The sequence below is a fragment of the Cupressus sempervirens genome, chromosome 10 (assembly GCF_028749045.1).
Source record: "Cupressus sempervirens isolate cs-2001-9-10 chromosome 10, ASM2874904v1, whole genome shotgun sequence".
Taxonomy (NCBI): Eukaryota; Viridiplantae; Streptophyta; class Pinopsida; order Cupressales; family Cupressaceae; genus Cupressus; species Cupressus sempervirens.
In genome coordinates this window covers 45,541,294-45,553,363 of record NC_143127.1, presented here as the reverse complement: position 1 = coordinate 45,553,363, position 12,070 = coordinate 45,541,294, and the positions used below count along the sequence as shown (strand labels likewise).

The window sequence follows — 12,070 nt, the reverse complement described above, 5'->3', positions numbered from 1 at the left end:
CTGCCTATATAATTTTCCATCCACTTTCTTTTGAGTAGAGTTAGCACCTAACTTTACTCCTATTTCACATGGTGTATTACATGGTTTACAATCACTCATATTGAATTTTTTAAGTACATCAAGAGCATATTTAGTTTGAGAGAGCATGATTCTTCCTTCTTCTTGCCATACTTGCATACCCAAAAAATAGTGCATTAGTCCTAAATCAGTTATTTCGAAAGCTTGTTTGAGTTGATTTTTAGTTATCTCAATATCATGTGCATGATTTCCTGTAATAATCAAGTCATCCACATACAATACAATGATAACAACCTTATTATCACAATATTTTACATACACATCTGGATCAGCATTACTTCTTTTAAATCCAACTTCTAGGAAGTACTTATTAATTTTTGAGTACCATTCCCTTGGTGCTTGTTTGAGACCATAGAGTGATTTTCTTAATCTACACACCAAATTCTCTTCTCCATACTTAATAAATCCTGGTGGTTGTTGCATATAAATTTCTTCTTTTAAGTCACCATGCAAAAATGCGCTTTTTACATCCATTTGAAAAATTTTCCAACCAAACTTTGCAGCTAAAGCAACTATTGTACGAATGGAAGTCATCTTAGCTACTGGAGCAAAGGTTTCAATATAGTCTATACCTTCTTCTTGTGAGAAACCTTTAGCCACTAACCTTGCTTTGTATTTTTCAATAGCTCCATCTGATGTGAATTTGGTTCTATAGGTCCACTTGCAACCAACCACATTTTTGCCTTCTGGAAGTGTTGTTAGTTCCCATGTTCCATTCTTCATCAAAGAATTGTATTCTTCTTGCATAGCTTCTTCCCATTTTTCTTTTCCTTTTGCTTCTTCATATGTGTTTGGAGTGTCAACCTGCATCACCTTAGTCATAAGAGCATAGTTAGCAAATATATATCTAGGACCTTCTTGATAAATTTCTTTGATGCTTCTAAATTTTTTTGGATTTTCATTATCACTTTCTTGAGTCTCATCCCATGTAGTGGTTTGCACACCTTGACTTTGACTATTGGTAGAAGTAGAATTTTCTTCATCAATCAAAATTGGAAAGAAAGATAATGTTGGAGAATTATCATTCTTAACATCTTCATCAAACCATACATTTCTTTTAATATAGATTTCATTAGTTCTAGGATTGTATAACCTATATCCTTTCGATTCCTCACTATATCCAACCATTATGCACTTCTCGCTTTTCCTTTCAAGTTTGCTCCTCCTTTCATCAGGAATGTGAGCATATGCTTTACAACCAAAAATTCTAAAATGAGATACTGTAGGCTTTCTTCCACTCCATGCCTCTTCTGGTGTTATGTTCAAAACTGCCTTAGTAGGTGTTCTATTCAAGATATATACGGCAGTATGAACTGCTTCAGCCCAAAATTTAGCTTCTAGATTTCTAGAATGAAGCATGCACCTAGCCATTTCTATTATAGTTCTATTTTTCCTTTCAGCAACACCATTTTGTTGGGGTGAATAAGAGACAGTTGATTCCTTTTTAATGCCATGTTCTTTACAAAAATCTAAAAGAGCTTTATTCATGTATTCAGTCCCTCTATCAGTTCTTAGTATCTTTAAGTACTTTCCACTTTGTTTTTCAGTCAAAGCTTTAAACTCTTTAAACTTTTGAAACACTTCATCTTTCTTTTGTAGAAAATACACCCAAATTCTTCTACTATAATCATCTATAAAAGTGAGGGCATACCTTGATCCTCCAATTGATGATGTTTTGAAAGGACCCATTACATCACTATGGACTAGATGTAGAGGAGTTTTTGCTCTCCATGATTTACCTTGAGGGAAACTTTCCACATGTTGTTTTCCCATTGCACATCCTTCACACACCTTAGGGCTTAATGATATCTTTGGCAGCCCATGCACCATTTGTAATTTCTCCATAAGCTTGAGACTTTGAAAATTGATGTGCCCCAAACGCTCATGCCATATCCTGCTCATATCATCATATTGAGCAATAGCACACATATGTTTATCTCCACATTTAGAAGTAAATTCTTGAAATTTATATAATCCATTCTCCATTTTACCAATTGCAATGACTCTATAATTATCATTGACATCCTTGATTAAGCACTTATCATTGTAGAATTCTATTTTATGTCCTTGACTTGCAATTTGAGATACTGAAAGCAGATTTGTTTTTAATTCAGGGACTAATTTCACATTTTTGAACAAACCATTATCAATTTTGACATTACCAGTCCCTTTAACTTCTAAAGCACTATTATCCCCCAAATATATTTTCTCTATATTATTTTCACTTATTGATTCAAATTGATTCTCATTATGAGACATGTGTTGTGTAGCACCAGAATCAATAACCCAATCTTCTTTGAAAGTATTATTTTCTTTAAGTGCAACACAAAATGCATTTCTTTTAGAATCTCCTAATTTTGGATAATTATTTACTTTCTTTTCTACATCTCTTTTCTTCTTGAAACATTCATTTGCCTTATGACCCATTTTACCACAATAATGACATTTCCATTTACTTCTATTATGATCTATATATGAAATACTCTTATTTTCATTCTTCCAATTTCTTTCTTTAGATTCATTTTCTTGTGACTTCTTATAATATTGTTTTCCTTTCATTACAAATGCTTGAGATTCACCATCAAATGATTCTTTTTCTTTAACTTGTCTTTTCTCTTCTTGAACCAACTTAGCACACAATTCTTCTGATTTAATACTTTTTAATTTATCTGCAGTATCTAAACCCCTTATAAATGATTGATAAGATCCTGGAAGACTTTGTAATATAATTTGCACAAAATCTTTATCATCTATATCTTTTCCAAGAGAAGCAAGCTCATTTTTCTTTTCCTTTAACTTACTTAAATGTGGGACTACCTCTTGTGAGCTTGATAATTTCAAATTGTATAATTCAGTTGTGAGAGATAAGATCCATACATCACCTGAATTTTGATATAAATCTTTCAAAATCTCCCAAACTTTGACTCCACTTCTCTCATTACGAACTTCTGGAAAAACTTCTTCTGAAAGTGTAAGCTTGATTAGTGCTGCTGCCCTCTTGTCCCTTTTATCCCAATTATCTTGATCATTTCCTGGATTCGTAGGCCTTTGTTCACTACCAGTCACAATATCATAACAATTTTGAAGGGTTAGAGTGATTTCAACATGAGATACCCAATCATAATAATTTTTTTCATTTAATTTAACTGTAGGCAAAGTCACATTAAGTGATTCCATTGTTAAATTCTCTCCCCTTTTTTTGGATGAGAATGAAAGATATTTAAAAACTTGAACACCCAAGCTTGAAATTGAAAAAATCTCACCAATTTGTTGAAGAAAAAACTTTTTCTTTTGCTGCAATATCCTTCTTTTGATGTAGTTTTTTGTCCCAAACCAAACTGCTGTTCACTCCTTAGTTACAGCCTGCAAATGTAAAGATTCACACAAAGAAAACACATATATTCATTCCAAAAGCATCATATATTCACAGCCCAAAGAACTGAAAGTGCTCTGATACCATGATGAATTAAAACAGCAGCACAAAGAAAGAAAAGCAGAGCATAAAAACAGAGCTTAAAAACAGAGCAGCAAAACTCAAATATATCAAAGAGCTATAAAGTTTCTTCTTGTTATTACAGCTGAGAGGAATGCTCTATTTATAGAGCTCATATATTTCTAGAGGGTTCTTGAGAAGCTTCAAGAAAGGAAGCACTCTAGAGATTTCTACATAATTTTAAATTCAAATTTTGCACAAAGAGAGAGGCTCCAAGAAGCAAGTAGAAAGTTCTGGACTGTGCATTAAATGCCCAGCTACTATAATAAACATTATTTTTAACAATCATCAATGAACCCACAGCTGCAGCAATAACTTATGGCTTTGACTCATTGGAGGAAGGAACAAGAAATTTTCTGGTTTTTGACCTTGGAGGAGGCACATTTGACGTCTCTATTGTTACAATTGAAAGAGGTAAGATTCAAGTAAAAGCTGTTGGAGATGACATGCATTGGGGGGGTGAAGATTTCGACAATAGGATCCTCAATTATTGTGTTCAGTTGTTCAATAAAAAATACAAAATGGATATATGTACGAATCCCAAAGCTCTTCGAAGACTACGTTCGGAGTGCGAGAGGTCAGAAAGAAATTTGTCTTCCGCTGTAGAGACCGTAATCGACATAGATAGCCTGAATGAAGGCCAGGATTTCCATACAAAGATCAGGAGGGCCAAGTTCGAGGAGCTCAACGCTGACTTGTTTGAAAATTGCATGAAATTAGTGAAGCAATGCATGGAAGACTCCAACATGGGCGGACACCAAATAAATGACATTGTGTTGGTAGGAGGTTCTTCACGCATACCCAAGGTGCAGGAACTGCTAAGTCAGTTCTTCAAGGGAAAGGAGCTCTGCAAAAGTGTAAATCCGGATGAAGCAGTTGCTTATGGTGCGGCTCTGCAAGCAGCTGCACTGAACAAGGAAAACATAAACTTGGTGTTGGTGGACGTCACTCCTTTGAGTCTTGGAAGTAATAGTTCCCCGCAATACTCCCATTCCCGCTCGAAAAGAGTCGTCTGTCACCAGTCCGAAAGATAACGTAACAAGTGTTAGGTTTTCAATTTATGAAGGCGAGAGACCTTTGGTTGCACACAACAATTTGTTGGGTGAATTTGTCCTCGATGGGATTCCACCCGCCCGTTGTGAGGTGCCAGATTTAAGAGTTTGCTTTGAATTGGATGTAGAGGGAATTCTCACAGCCTCCGCCCAGGATGTGGGATCAGGGAGAAACAATCAAATAACTGTGACAAATGAGCGTGAGAGACTGGGTAAGGAAGAGATTGATAGAATGGTGGCTGATGCACAGATATTTCGTAAAGAAGATGAAGATATGGCAAAGAAGCATTTGGCCAAAAACACTTTGGAATGTTATATTTACAACATGAAAAGTAGAGTGACAGAGGCCAAGAGCAGGGGGACGATGGAGACGAGCGTTGCAGATGATATCAGGGAGGCATTGAATACCGTTGAGGAATGGCTGGATGAGAATGATGACACAGTAATTGAGGAATATCAAGCCAAATTGAACGAATTGGCTTTGAAATGCAGGTGCTTGTCATAAAAACAGATAGTTCTGTTTTTTCGTTTTTTTTGGCTGTTTATGATTAATGATCTTAGAATGAGCATTGGGAATTGTTAGAAGCTGGTTTTTTCCCCGTACTTTTCGTAAGAGACAATTTAGAAATTACTAGTTAGTTAAAAACCTATGCTTATATTAGTATACTAGTCACAGCCAGGTGAATCAGACGTGAAACGGCTTTTTAAAATGAATATTAAAGGCATTCAATGATTTTCTGGAGATTTCTAAATGCTTTTGGTAAGTTTTTAAGAAAGAGAATTGTCTGTTTCTGTATATAAGAACTTTTTAAGTTCTTTAAAAGAATTTAAAGGTTATTTCAGATACTAAAATTATTCAACCGAAGCTTTTTTAATACAAAATATAATTTACATCATGTTGAAATATTATTAGAGCAGATATATATGTAATAGCTTATATTAAATTATGGATGTATTGAGTTCTAAAAATGATTATCTGATCAGAGTTCTAAATGTATTTTTAGATTTTAGATTTTAAATTTACAAGAACTATTAATAATTTTCATTAAATAATTATTTGATCAGAGTTCTAGATGTGTTTTTAGATTTTAGATTTTAAATTTACAAAAAACTCTAAGTTACTGAACTATTACTAGAGCTGATGTGACTTTCATTGTTTCATTTTAGTAAAGATTTATTAAGCTAAACAAATAGACTCATTTTTTCAGAAATTTTAGGTTACAAGGATTTGTAAATTGTTGAAAAACTATTGACTACTGTCATCATACGGTTTGGTCATATTAATCCCTATGTTTTTACAAATTTCAAGAAAATTTATAAGGTTATATTTTGCATAATATTATTTCAAATTGATAAAACAAATTTATATAGTATATTTTAAAATATTATCTATAATGAATTTTGACTAAACTTAAGTATGATATTGACGATTTTATAAAAAATTAACATGTTGTAATGATCTATTGAATTCAATAAATTAAAATCTTTTACTATAAATATTGATTTATAAGAATTTCTAAGTTCTTAGAAATCTATTAAAATCTAACATGATAGTTTTAGTTTCCTTTAAACAATAGCAATATATTTTCTTTCTACAAATCTTAATTTAAAGGATTTCTAAATATAAATATGATGTGGTCATTAAGTAATGATCTATTGAATTCAATAAATTGAAATTTTTTCAAATAGATTTTAATTTATACTTTTTAATATAAATATTGATTATAAGATTTCTAAGTTATTAATTTTTTTATTAAAATCTAACATGATAGTTTCGTTTAAGCAATAGCAATATATTTTCTTTTTACAAATCTTAATTTACAAGAATTTCTAAATATAAATATGATGTCATCAAGTAATGATCTATTGAATTCAATAAATTGAAATCTTTTTAAATAGATTTTAATTGATACTTTTTAATATAAATATTGATTTATAAGGATTTCTAAGTTCTTAAAAAACTATTAAAATCTAACATGATAGTTTCCTTTCAGCAATATCAATATATTTTCTTTTTACAAATCTTAATTTAAAAGATTTCTAAATATAAATATGATGTTGTCACTAAGTAATGATCTATTGAATTCAATAAATTGAAATCTTTTCAAATAGATTTTAATTGATACTTTTTAATATAAATATTGATTTATAAGATTTCTAAGTTCTTAAAAAAATTATTAAAATCTAACATGATAGTTTCCTTTAAGCAATTCTTCCTTTTACAAGGATTTCTAAATATAAGTATGATGTTGTCATTAAGTAACGATCTATTGAATTCAATAAATTGAATCTTAAATCTTAATGTAAGGATTTCTAAATATAAATATGATGTCATTAAGTAATGATCTATTGAATTCAATAAGTTGAAATCTTTTTAAATAGATTTTAATTGATACTTTTTAATATAAATATTGATTTATAAGAATTTCTGAGTTTTTAAAAAACTATTAAATTCTAACATGATGGTTTCCTTTCAGCAATAGCAATATATTTTCTTTTTACAAATCTTAATTTATAAGGATTTCCAAATATAAATATGATGTTGTCATTAAGTAATGGTCTATTGAATTCAATAAATTGAAATATTTTCAAATAGATTTTAATTGATACTTTTCAATATAAATATTGATTTATAAGGATTTATAAGTTCTTAAAAACTATTAAAATCTAACATGATAGTTTCTTTAAGCAATAGCAATATATTTTATTTTTACAAATCTTAATTTCTAAATATAAATATGACGTTGTAATTAAATAATGATCATTCAATAAATTGAAATATTTTCAAATAGATTTTAATTGATACTTTTTAATATAAATATTGATTTATAAAGATTTCTAAGTTCTTAAAAAACTATTAAAATCTAACATTATAGTTTCCTTTAAGCAATAGCAATATATTTTCTTTTTTCAAATATTAATTTACAAGGATTTATAAATATAAATATGATGTTGTCATTAAGTAATGATCTATTGAATTCAATAAAATGAACTCTTTTCGAATAGATTTTAATTGATACTTTTTAATATAAATATTGACTTATAAGAATTTCTAAGTTCTTAAAAAACTATTAAAATTTAACATAATAGTTTCCTTTAAGGCCTCTTAATTAGGAGGTCTTGGGTTTGAATCTATTCAAAGGTTAAATAATAATAATAAATAGTTAACTTTGGTTTCGACCTCTTAGTGATAATAATAATAAAAAAGTTTCCTTTAAGCAATAGCAATTTATTTTCTTTTTACAAATATTAATTTACAAGGATTTCTAAATTAAACTATTACTAGTAGTTGCATGTTTGTGTACATGCAACAATAAGCCGATAGAAATATATACATTTCACACCCTAAAAATTGTTAAATAATAAATAAACTATTAATAAGTTCAACATAAAATTCTATGATTTTTTATTAATAATTATTTTCTATTAAGAATAACATTTTATTTTATTTTTTGCATAAATGTTTAACTAAAATATTAATATAATTATTAACTTTTTAAAAAATAAGGTAGACTTCAATATAACTTATATAAATATGTTGGTTGTAATTTAAGAATTGAAATTGGATCATCTAAGAAGAAAACATTCATTTGTTATATATTACTTATTATATGAATTTTTAAAAATATGTTTTTATTAGAATTAGAGATTTAGTAAATATATTAGAGATAAAAAGTGGTTTTTATTTATTGAAATATTTTGTTTATAATCAATTCTTTATCCAACCTTATGTTCTATTAAAGTTCTACTAAAATTTTGGTAATTATTTCTATTATTATTTTAGGAAATAAATATGTATAAAATGTGTTAAATTTTTTTATAATAGAAGAAAAATAATATATGCATATCATGTATAATTTAATTTAGATAGAAATTTGATTTATATTAAATTTTAATTTATGAATATTTTAAAGCAATTTTCCTTATCTTATCAATTAATTCTTTTATATTGCTTACTTTTGAAAATAATTAAATAATAATGTGAATAACTATATATCTTCCCTACCAAAATATTTTAAAAATATTTTTGCACTATTCTTTAACTTGGATCTTAAATGATTATGTTATTATAACATTGTGGTACATGTTTTCAAATAGAACACAATATAACTTATATAGATATGTTGGTTATAATTTAAGAGTTGAATTTTCTCATCTAAGATAAAAATCTTCATTTGCTTACTATATTCATTTTTTAAAATTTATTTTTATCATAATTAAAAGTTTAGTAAATATATTAGAAATGGAAAATAAGATTAGGAAAAAAGAGTATAATTAATAAGTATTTTATATATATTTAAATTTTGTTTTATTCTATGTTGGTAATAAATTCTATTTTTTTTAGAAATAAATATGGATGTAATGTTTTGTTAAAATTTTGTATAATGGAAGAAAAATAAGCATATTTAATATATTTTAATTTAGATAATTTTTATTTATAATAAATTTTAATTTATGAAAAATGATATTTCTTATCTCTTTAATTAATTCATTTAGATTGTTCACTTTAGAAACTTATCAAAATAATAATGAGAATAAATATATAGGTTTCCATATCAAAATACTTTTTATATTTTTCAATTATCTTAAAATAATTCCTTATCTATTTGCAATATTTGTTTGTCTCTTTAATTTTCATGGTAAAAGTTAAATTGAGAAAAAATTGTAAAATACTTGCAACAAATTTCAATCCTAACTCTCGGTGAAAGCACAAATTTTTGAAGGAAACAATTTATTTTTTATAAATAAAAGCTAATTAAAGTCCATGAAACTAGGAGAAAAAAAAAGAAATTGGAAACAAAATTAAAAATATATAGTATAGTGTGACATTTAAAAAGTGGAAAACAAAATAGTAAGTTTTATTATCACAAATATATTAAAAAAATTTAAAAAACAAGAAGGGTTGACAATTTTCTAGCAAAAATTTACAAAAATTGGGAGCAAAATTCTCACATAAAATTAGAAATATATAGTATAGTGTGACATTTAAAAAGTGAAAAATAAAATAATAAGTTTTATTATCAACAAACATATTGAAAAAATATAAAAAATAAGAAGGGCTGACAATTTTCCAGCAAAAATTTACAAAAGCAAGGCCTTAACTAGAAACAATATAAATATGATAGTTCCCAACTTCCCATTAAAGTAATGATCTATTGAGCTCTAGAAGTGGAATCATTTTTTCATATATTTCAATTTACAAAACTTTCTTAGTTGAAATGTTACTAGAACCAATTTAAGTATGATATTCGTAATTGAACAAGTGCCACATAGTGGCATGTATTTCCTGTAATTTATAATAGCTTAATTATATAGAGTAGTAAAGTTAAATTTTTTATATAATTTTATTAATAGTTAATTAATATTTCAAATTTGATTAATTTTAAAAAATTATACTTTTACATTAAAATTTTAATTTTTAATTTCAAAAGATTAAAAAATCATTATTTTATTTTGAATATTTAAATATTTGAAAAAAAAACTTAATAAAAAAATTTATAATTAAATATATATTCTAATTAAATATAAATGTCATCGTACTATTATAACTAATTAAGTTCTATTTTAAAGTATTAATATTTAATTTAAACTAAAAGAATATTATATAAAATATTATTCATAAAATATAATCACAAGATATTATAAAAGAAAAATATATTATTAAAATAATTGTATGAAATTTAATAGTTTTAAATAACAAAATATTTTTACATTCTAAAATATCGGGCCAAAATTTGCTCTTATAAGACCCCAAATGTATAAGTCAATAGAATTCAAGTAAAATAATTTTTTACAAATTAAAAATTAAAAATCTAAAAATACTTGAATCTAATTGGTTGAGATATAAAAGATTAATAGCTAGTTAAGTTCAATTGATTACAATAGTATAGCCTACGACAAATACAATAATGATCTATTAAGCATTACAAATAAATTTTTTTTTAAAAAGATTTTAATTTTCCAAGGTTTCAAAATTGTTGAAGTATTACTAGAGTAGCTATAAATATAATAATTTCTATTAAGTAATGATCTATTGGCCTATAAAATAAATATTTTCTCCTTTTTTTAACTTTCTAGAATTTATGAATTGTTTAAATAATCATAGAGCTTATATGATTATGATTTTTATTTATTAAGCAATGCCTTATGGAGTCCTAAGAATGATATCTTTTTAATTATATTACACCACAAAAAAGTTCATCTACCATATTTTGGTATAATTTTTTTATTTATAAAGATTTTTAATTTGTTTAAATATAATTAGAACTAATTTAGTTTATATTAAGTAATGATCTACTGAACTCTAAAAATAGATTTATTGTCACAAAATATTATCTTTCATATTTTACATGGTATAATTTGAATAAAACAAAAGTTAACAACTCAATATCCATCTCTCTGTAGTGTAAAGATAGTACTTGCCATGCCGTTGGGAGATTGACAAAGGCAAAATGTGACTATTTATTTCCACATTATTTACTTCAACACAAGCATCACATGTCTAATCTAGGTCTAGATCTTAAATGATAAGGTAATACTATATCCCTCTAGGTTCCCTAACATTGTTACCTATAATTATTATTGTAAAATATTTCTTCATTTACTTTACCTACACTGTCAAGTACATAAATCAAATCTAAGTTTTATAATCACATAATTTACTCTAGTAAAAAAAATTGCAAATTTCAATGTTGGTTTTTCTTATTCCATATTTCTTTATTCTTTTGTAAACTACTTGCCATTAAACACAAGTTAGACATTTCTATTCCACTTTAACTAATTCTTAGGAGATAAGGAAAGAGATGTATACTATTTCTTCTCTTTCCTAATACACATATAGTCCATTTTCCTTATAGAATAATTTTTATATTAAAGAATCATTAGTGCCTTTATATAAAATTCTACATTTGAAAGCGAAACATGGTAGAGAAATAGGGTAAGAATCAAAACATGAATTCCTTATTATATCTATTACCACATTCATTGAAGCAACCTTAAATTTCGTTATATGAAATACATAGTTAGGCATTTTGTTAAGGACTAAGATTCCCATTGTAATATCACAACATAAAATACTTAAGTTTTATTTTCTTTTTGTTATGAACATAAAGAAATAATTGAAGTAATATTTGTTGAAGTTGATGAAATATCAACCTCACAACTCCCAAGAATCACCTGCATGCAAACACCTATTACAGAAGAAAGAAGCAAAAAGTTGTGGAGGTAGAAAATGCCAGATTCATAGACGAGACATTCTTGATGAGCAAAAAAGGAGATTTCTATAATCAACAATGAATAAACCAAGTTCTCAATTTTGATAATAATTAAAAAGAGAGATCATCTTTATAAAAGAGATCGAAACCCTAAAAAGGTCTAACCTAGGTTGCATAATAATAATTAATAAAATAATTAATTACTATATGCCTAAAGTTTAGCTTAAGAAACT

At 26.7% G+C, this 12,070-nt stretch overlaps 1 protein-coding gene and 1 pseudogene across 1 annotated transcript in view; both read left to right on the top strand.

The window, feature by feature from the left end:
* LOC149532492 (heat shock cognate 70 kDa protein-like) overlaps window positions 1–12,070 on the top strand; it is a 218,076-nt gene that overhangs the window by 19,365 nt on the left and 186,641 nt on the right. The gene's annotated exons all lie outside the window — the stretch shown is intronic.
* LOC149532493 (heat shock cognate 70 kDa protein-like) lies at window positions 3,821–5,356 on the top strand (annotated as a pseudogene).